This window comes from Liolophura sinensis, chromosome 10, assembly GCF_032854445.1.
Source record: "Liolophura sinensis isolate JHLJ2023 chromosome 10, CUHK_Ljap_v2, whole genome shotgun sequence".
Classification (NCBI taxonomy): domain Eukaryota; kingdom Metazoa; phylum Mollusca; class Polyplacophora; order Chitonida; family Chitonidae; genus Liolophura; species Liolophura sinensis.
The window spans coordinates 16,201,196-16,210,419 of record NC_088304.1 but is presented as its reverse complement, the minus strand read 5'-3'; the positions used below and the strand labels follow the sequence as shown (position 1 = coordinate 16,210,419).

The 9,224-nt window shown below is 40.7% G+C and overlaps 1 long non-coding RNA gene across 1 annotated transcript; it reads left to right on the top strand.

The window, feature by feature from the left end:
• The first annotated feature begins 3,922 nt into the window (after positions 1-3,922).
• On the top strand, positions 3,923-8,227 carry LOC135476077 (uncharacterized). Its single transcript, XR_010445089.1, has 4 exons — positions 3,923-4,062; positions 5,638-5,760; positions 7,718-7,833; positions 8,114-8,227. It is a non-coding gene; the product is annotated as an uncharacterized LOC135476077 (long non-coding RNA).
• The last annotated feature ends 997 nt before the right edge of the window (positions 8,228-9,224 follow it).

The window sequence follows — 9,224 nt, the reverse complement described above, 5'->3', positions numbered from 1 at the left end:
GCTACTTAAAACTTGTCAGGCCTTAAATGTCAGTCATATATATTTATAAGTCTTTTTTTGAAACAGAATCTGCCAGCTAATTAATCAACCTATTAGATGGGGTGAAAAGTGTTATTAATTTTGTAACTAAATGCCTTCAACAAAACTAATCATGATACAAAAAAATACAGTAATTAATGTTTATTCTTTTTATTGTTCACGAATTGAAATTCTATCAAACAGTACTTTGGACGATTATCTTTTCTTTGCACAATTTCCAATTAAGGATACACAATGTGACCACGTTTAGCAACTGGAGCAAGAAAACCATATTATATTATATATATATATATATATTAATAACCGTGTATTAACTAATATTTAGAGCCTGAACTGCAACTGAGATATTCCGCTATTGCCATAGATCAATGTGACGGTTGTTTGTCTTGGTACATGTAGATCTGTTCAATTTTAAATACATGCAAGTACATATTTAGAAATATGAAAAATACGGTATTGTTTTTTTTTTTTTTTTTCGTTTTTGTTCATACCAGGCCACACCTTTCAACGATACGAAGATATGCATTTGTGGAGGTTTTGCAAATTTACGATAATTAGGATTACGGTAGCTTAATCAATCTATATATATATTTTTAAAATTCGACGCATTTTAAAAATTAAATTGGGTCTGGCATGGAGAAAAGCAGGTCAAGTTTTGTGCAATATTATCTCGCACTGATTAGAGCAGTACAGGGCTGCCGACCAAGTCCTTGAGGTCAACACCGAAGGGTCACGTTAGGTCTATTCACCATGCAGATACTTGTTTCACAAGTACGCCTTGGCCATTTAGACCACACAAACTTCTAATTTGTTATTGGGAAACTTAAAAGAAAGCTAAAATTCCAAACTGGGTTGCTTTTCTCTCTGGTAATAAGTATTCAGAACAGACCTATTTTTGGCATCAAAGTTTTAATTTTGTGAAAAAAAAAATAACAGCTTTTCTGTACCCTACACACCTGTGCATGCTGTTAAATGCAACAAACATGTTATCCACTCATCGTTTTGAACCGAGGCAAGTAGTTAAGATTATTTTTGATAATCCTCGCAACTTGAGAACATTTGTACGCATGTGTCATTCATTTATACACATCCATTTACTCATTCGTTTTTTCAATCAACTATCACAAACCTGCATATATCAACAAACATGTAATACAATCGTGTAATGTAATGAAACTTTACTTGTAATGTGATCTCAGCCATGTAACTGACTTGTACGCCGCACTCAAGGATATTTCACTTATACGACGGCGGCCAGCATTACGTTGGGAGGAAACCGTGAAGACCCCGGGGGAATCCACGACCATCCGTAGGTTTCTGACGGAGTGAAGTAAATGTTGAAAGCGACTTGTTGTGGGCGCACAGCTCTATGCTTCAATGTCCGAAAGAAACTTACGGAAGGACTAATGTTACCAGTTGGAACTGTCACCTTTCCAGTTTGAAGTAACTCACAGAATATATATCTATAAATTCTCTCAAACACATGAATAAGCATATGCATGCATGATATAATGCATGGTATTACATAAGACGTAAATTTGTTTATTACACTACCGGTTATTTTCATTACAAAAAGTTGGTGTTGGCTTTGTTATATCACACGACATACTTTATTACGCAACTCGCGGATGTTATTTATTTTTGTACTTAATTTTTGTTTCACGGCGTACTCAAGAATATTTCACTTATACAGCGGTCAGCGTTATGATGGGGAAACCATCCGCAGGTTGTTGACAGACCTTCCCGCGTTTGAGATGGAATCACAACGACCGCATTGTTGAATAGTTCCTGGGTCATTGTGCTGCGTCAAAAAAAATCGTACATCTATAAAACCACATGCATTGTCGCAAACACGCACACCCGCCAAACAAACACGCACCTATCGGTCAGCATTATTTACCTCCGGGCAAGCACATTCTTGCCAAACACACGTGCACTGTCCCGAACACGCGCAAAGGCCTTACAAACACGCATCTGCAGATCAGCTCGATTTACCTCTTCCAGGCAAGCATGTACTTGTCAAAGAAACATGCATTGTCCCGAACACGCACACATACCATACAAACACGCATCTGAAGGTCAACTGGATTCACCTCTTTCAGGCAAGCATATACTTGCCAAAGAAACATTCACGGTCTCAAACAAACATACCGCTGGGAAATAAACGTACGGCCCCTTCCAGACAGAAACACTCTTGCTACAAACAAGCTCGCGCTTGGTCAAGAATAACACATGGATTCATCTCCATGGTATGTACATTTTCGAAGGAAACACTCATCAACGAAAAACGTAATAAAGTAAAAACTCTTATATCCCAAAAACTAATCAAAATACACACTCATCAGTTAAACCAAAAACCACGAAACAAATCCTAAAACAACGTGCACCAACGCATTAAACCAAAGTAGCAATCAGTATTGAAAGTATAAAGCTGCGTTCACACGATGCGATCTGCTATGTGACCTCGGCGAATTCGACAAGTGGAATGAAAACAGGGTAAGCCTGTGCATCATGATGCTATTTGTTGAACGATATATATAATCGCATGAATCAGCGCTTGTTCTAATTTCGTTCATCTAGTCCAATTCGTCTTGATTGCTGTACCAGTCAACATTGTGTATCCATACTGGGATATTTGCCATCCTCAATCTAGCTTACACCTGGCACCATTATATCAAATCATTTCGAAACAACTTGTGATTCAAACGTGTAGTGGACGAATACAAAAAAACAAGGTGATCCCATTATAGATTCGGCGAAGTGTGGCTAAGACCAAATTTGAGTGGTTAAAACCGAACACAATCGCACCTAAGGGGCCTCCGTGGCTCAGTCGGTTAGCGCGCTAGAGCAGCGTAATGACCCAGGAGCCTCTCACCAATGCGGTCGCTGTGAGGTCAAGTCCAGCTTATGCTGGCCTCCTGTCCTGCCGTAAGTCGGAAGGTCTGGCAGTAACCTGCGGATGGTTGTGGGTTTCCCCTGGGCTGTGCCCGGTTTCCTCCCACCATAATGCTGGCCGCCGTCGTATAAGTGAAATATTCTTGAGTACGGCATAAAACACCAATCAAATAAATAAATAAATAAATTAATCGCACCTGATGTCATTAATGACCATGAAAAAGTGTACGGCGAGAAGAACAACTCCTTGCCGAACAACTTATTGCTACAGTCAATTCTGACATTAGGACTGGTCCGAATGTCTATCTGAACGTTGGAGGTTGTTTTGTGAATTGGCACTGCGGCATTGGCCCATTTTAGTTGGCAACTGGTACACGAATGTTGTCTGATTTGACGTCTAGATCGGTATTGGTAAATATATTCCCGCAATTTATCATAAGTCAATTTTGTGTTTATGATGGAGTCCTTTGTTTTCATTGGTACAATGTTTGATAGTATATTTGACAGGATGAGACGTCATGCCAACTTTATAATGTTTCACTGAGTCTACACTAGCACAGGTAAAACAAAACTAAACTGCCTGGTGCATGGGGTCACTGACGATAAGCGGTCAACGACGCTCGTGTGACCATTCGAGCTGTCTAACATTCGCTGAAGATCGGCCAGTAAGATGGTGCAAATATCTGCAATTGAAATGCCACAGTTAAGTATGTTGCATGAGGCTGGTAATTTATACAAACCACTCTTGTTTACTACCTTTCCCCGGCCTTCCCCCCACCCCTCCCCGCATCAAACTGATTGTCATGGTATAACGTGAAACATTCATCAGTATGGTGTTTATCAAATAAATAAATATAGTACATATACATTAGAGTGCATATACAATAATTATCTAACACGATTTCAAGCTACAGACGTATAAATAGGCCACGTGTCATGGGTTGTCTCCAAACCAGATGCTATCTTCACAAGCTCGCTTCAAACACAAGTGACTGCACGTGCACCAAGTCGAGCTGCCATTTCAGTCGATATTACTCCAAGTCTGTTTCGACATTTGACAACATTTTTGCAAAATGCTCAAAGTTTTGATGTTGATCGTCGTGGCGGTAGGCCTCTGTTGGAGTGAGGGTATGTACACAAAGCATGAATGTTTGTCACAGAAAGTGGCTTTGAGGGAAAAGAAACTAAGGAACGGTAATTGGCTTCATATCTGTAGATAGAGTACGGAACTTCACTTCCAAGGAATTTCAGGGAAGGTTCGGCTGTGGAAGTGGGTGAAGGCCATCATCGCACCATTGCTTCGCCTTGATGTGGCATCAAACCCGCAGTGAAGTGAACATCGTGCCATATCGTTTTGTACGATCATGAAATCGTTGATCGTATCACGGGTCATGGCATCTCGTTGTTGCATCGTGCGATCGTTTCGTACTTCGTGTGAGCGGGCTTAGCGGGCTTCCCTATATAGCCGGCTTGTTTGCTGAATGGGAATGTACTCTAAGAACACATACTGATTTCATTGAGACATTTTCATGTTAAAATTGGAAACAGTTTTGTACCCTAGCAGTAGAAATTACGATAAGTGAGATTCTTCTCTGTTTCATTTCTTTATATAAATTGTGTTGGTTTTTTAAAACCGTATTTAAGAACCTTTGAACTTGACCCGGTGTCTCTGACGACGACCCGGTAAAATTTCCTTAACACCGTGGTTTTACCAATCACGGGGACTGCTTCTCCGTAATCCTTCCAAGATTTGTCCACCGCCATAGCCGGGTGACACTCTGAACAAAAAAAAATTGAAAGCCCATTATGGTCGCTTTTGTCACCTGTCTACGGTGCTTCGCAAGTAGCGATCACGTGGGAGTATTAAGTCGAGGTGAATACCCATGTCTGAATGATTACTCGGCCGCTCATCAGAATACTGAGAATTTTTGCCTCATAGGGAATAAAACGGAACCAAATAGAAGCATGCTAGAGAACAATCGTTCAAAAAAAGTGGTACCATAGACATATCATAGACACCTATATTATATTGGATCTAGACGTCGAAGCAGATATTCGTACACACGTTGCGAGGCAGTGGCCGTGACCGTGTTTTAGTGTGAAAAGAGATGCAAGTGGTGCGTACATTTGAGTGGCTCACGTATGTGGGATGGTCCCTCAGCAACCTGCGGATGGTCGTGGGTTTCCCCCGAGTTGTGCCCGGTTTCCACCCACCACAATGTTGGCCGCCGTCGTATAAGTGTAATAGGGGCCTCCGTGGCTCATTTGGTTAGCGCGCTAGCGCAGCTTAATGACCCAGGAGTCTCTCACCGATGCGGTCGCTGTGAGTTCAAGTCCAGGTCATGTTGGCTTCCTCTCCTGCCGTAAGTGGGAAGGTCCCTCAGCAACCTGCGGATGGTCGTGGGTTTCCCCCGGGCTATGCCCGGTTTCCACCCACCATAATGCTGGCCGCCGTCGTATAAGTGAAATATTCTTGAGTATGGCGTAAAACACCAATCAAATAAATAAATAAATGAATTTTATGGCCCAGGGAAGACATAAAGAAGATTTGGATGTATATAACACTGCAACTCAAGTGATCTGATTAAAGAGCTGAAAAATAACCCAAGATTACGGGCTGCCAACATTGCTTCTTGTCCAGTACATTTTAACATTGTAACATTTGTAAAATGGTGAACAAGTAAAGTCTTGTTTCTTCCCCAGGTCAAATGTCATGCGATGTTTTGAACGACTGTGCAAGTTTCGAGTGCCACTTTGGACTTAAAATGTGCTACCAGAAGCAATGCCGATGTATGCTTTTGACAGGGAAAAGATTTGCTTTTCAGAGTAAGTGGGCAATATATATATATATATATATATATATATATATATATATATATATATATATATATATATATATATATATATATATATAGGCGAAAGTCTTCGTGTTACAAGTGTCAATGTCAGCTGCAACTCTTAGAGGTAACTAAAATCAACTGTTATGTTCGTACAAGGACTACCCCAGTTAGAATAACAAACACTACAACACACCATTTTTTACCTGAAGAACAGTTGGTTACATGCATCTAGAAGGCGTCGGTCAAGATTTATTTATGACAAGAAGACATAACATTCTTTGATTACAAGACGAACTAGAATCCGGATTTCCGAAAAAAAAAACCCCGCCATCCATCCCCCACCATTTTGCATGAAATTCTGCTTAAAACAATGCTGTTTGTGGACGCCTCCTATCACATCATGAAAATGTAACTCATTCAACACGATGAAGATGTAAGGGTAAACCGAAAAACTGGATAATAAGCTAGTAATATATACATACTTTATACTGAAATATACTGAGCTTTGCAATACGTCTTTAGCTTATTCCATTTAAATGCATGCATTATAATCATTATCACGCCATGTACCCAGATGGGGGTAACTATGAAAATAATGAGACTGTTATTATTATTAAGCATTTATGGATCTTTAGATAATCTTAAATGATGTACAGAACGTTTTAGCAGGACTTGCATGGACAAAATCTGTGTACATGAGAATCCTTTATAGCGCTAAGTAACTGACGGTGAAAGGGATTACCCGATTGTAATTAAACTTAAACATGTACAAGTTTAGATGATTGGGAAGATGAAGTTTAATGAAATAGGTTCAGTGCCGGTACTATAGGAAGAGTTGCATGGACAAAATCTGAATACATGGGAAAGCACTGTTATGCTCTAAATGGGAGTAATTATAAAAATAAGACGGACAGACAAGGTAATTCCAGTATAACTCTCCAACTTCGTTCAGGGAGATATAATAACTCTGCGCGTTTCATCAGCTGAAAAAGTAAACACAATCCAATTTGTACTCTCTTTGGAGAGGAATTCCAGCGAATTATTCACATGCGGCAGGGCGACTAATCTGCCAGAACGAAATACCATCTAAAATGATTGAAATAACGAAATAAAATCCCATTAAATCAAACAAACCACGACAGTATTGTAGCATACCCATGTGAAAGTTCATCAGTCATTTGCCAAAAATTTGCGCATAGCAGTGTTCTATCTTTGGTGGGGAGGGGCAATTTAGAACTAACAGCAGGTATGAGAAACATAAGGAACAGAGGAGGAATAAAACTTATCAAAGAAATAAAAATAAAGAAAATACTGCATACAAACAAGTCGAAATAAATATTTATTTAAAAATATACCTTGGGGGCCTCCGTGGCTCAGTTAATTAGCGCGCTAGCGCAGCGTTATGACCCAGGAGCCTCTCACCAATGAGGTCACTGTAAGTCCAGCTCATCCTGGCTTCCTCTCTGGCCGCACGTGGGATTTTTTTTTTTTTTTTGATTGGTGTTTTACGCCGTACTCAAGAATATTTCACTTCTACGACGGCGGCCAGCATTATGGTGGGAGGAAACCGGGCAGAGCCCGGGGGAAACCCACGACCATCCGCAGGTTGCTGACAGACCTTCCCACGTACGGCCGGAGAGGAAGCCAGCATGAGCTGGACTTGAACTCACAGCGACCGCATTGGTGAGAGACTCCTGGGTCATTACGCTGCTCTAGCGCTTTAACCGACTGAGCCACGGAGGCCCCCGCACGTGGGAAGGTCTTGCAACAACCTGCGGATGGTCTTGGGTTTCCACAGGGCTCTGCCCGGTTTCCAAACACAATAATGCTGGCCGCCGTCGTATAAGTGAAATATTCTTGAGTAAGGCGTAAAACACCAATCAAATAAATAAATAAATAAATAAAAACATACCTCTACATATGATTGATCTTCTGTTGCGTAGATAAACTGGAAGGCGCATGCGTGTCAAACGAAGAGTGCCATGAGCGATGTCAGCCTACAGGGTTATTCTTCGGCAGATGCATGATGGACTACTGTTTCTGCTACACTTTGCCATGAGTTAGCTCCCGTTTTCATCATTACTCTGCATTTAAACACAATGAAGAATAGTATAATTATCGATGGATACTTTTCAAAATATAAAAAATAAAACAATAATGTATATATTTACCGTTACATAATTGTGGTCTACATGTACGATATCTGCAGAATCATTAGTCGTCATGGACTTGTTCATTTTTGTGCTCAGCGTGTGCAATGTTGGCATTGGAAGTTTTTGTGGAAGGAAGAGACAATGTGTTGTAAGCCTCTGTTCATGTTTACAATGATCTGACTTCAGATGTGGCCGCCTGACACTGCAGGAGGAATGAGTTGGCCGAGACCCGTCGTATGTAGGTTGGCGGAAACTAAACATTCCTGAAACATGAAAATGAAAGCTTAATTTCATCGACCACTCACGACTTTCACTGGTTATCTGTCTAATATTTATGAAGAGAAAAGTTGCTGAGGAAGTTTCTGTAGTAAGTTGAGGCTCCATAATTCAAGAGAAAACTGTTTAGATCTGTCTTCCACTAATTTTCTTGTGAAAACAAAATACGAACAGCTTTCTACATTGTCCGCATAAACCGTTGAGCCTCGCCATTGGCTTTGGGCCAGTAAGGTGTAATGCTCCTGTGTTTGAACCCTGGGGAGGGAAACGGTCCACAGCAGTCAAAACTTACACAGCTCCGTGGATTTTTAGGCATGTTCGTCTTTATAAGGGGATCAGGCTTCTGCGAGGAAGCATTGGTTTGGCTCTGTAGACAACTGTTCACACGGTTTTCGTTATCCTGATCAATGTTGAGATAGCAGATTTTCTCGCGCAAATTTTTCGTAGTCTAAACTATCCCTTGGCGACCTTAATGAGATAACTGAAGGGTTTGTTTCTTGAGGGACGCCGGTACAGTAAGTCTTGTTCCACTTAATAGCATGTCTGAAGGAGTCCTCTGGGGCTCCATGCACAAAACAATTTTAGCCTAAGTTGACTGTGACTATCATGGCAACATATGTCTTTAAAATGTGTCGCCATGGTAGTTACGATCAAGTTAGTCTACGATCGCTTTGTGCAAGTGGCCATCTGGTAATGCGAGCAGGAGATAGAGACTGCTGGATGTCACGAGCTTTCTGAGAAAAGCTTTTTATACCAAAAATGATGGTTAAGAGAATAGCCCAAACAGAAGTGTTACGGTATTGAAAACAGCAACAGAAAACAGACTCAGTGACTCAATATTACAATGTAAACAATGCTTTATATATAAGATGAGACGTACAGTTTTACAGACAGTTCAACAACAACAACATAAAAAACATACACATCAGTATTACCGGTCTTTAAAAGTTTCCAGTTCACCTTTGCATCCCAAGGAACGTGTTCCAGGAGATCCAACGTAAAGACCATGGGATAAACACAC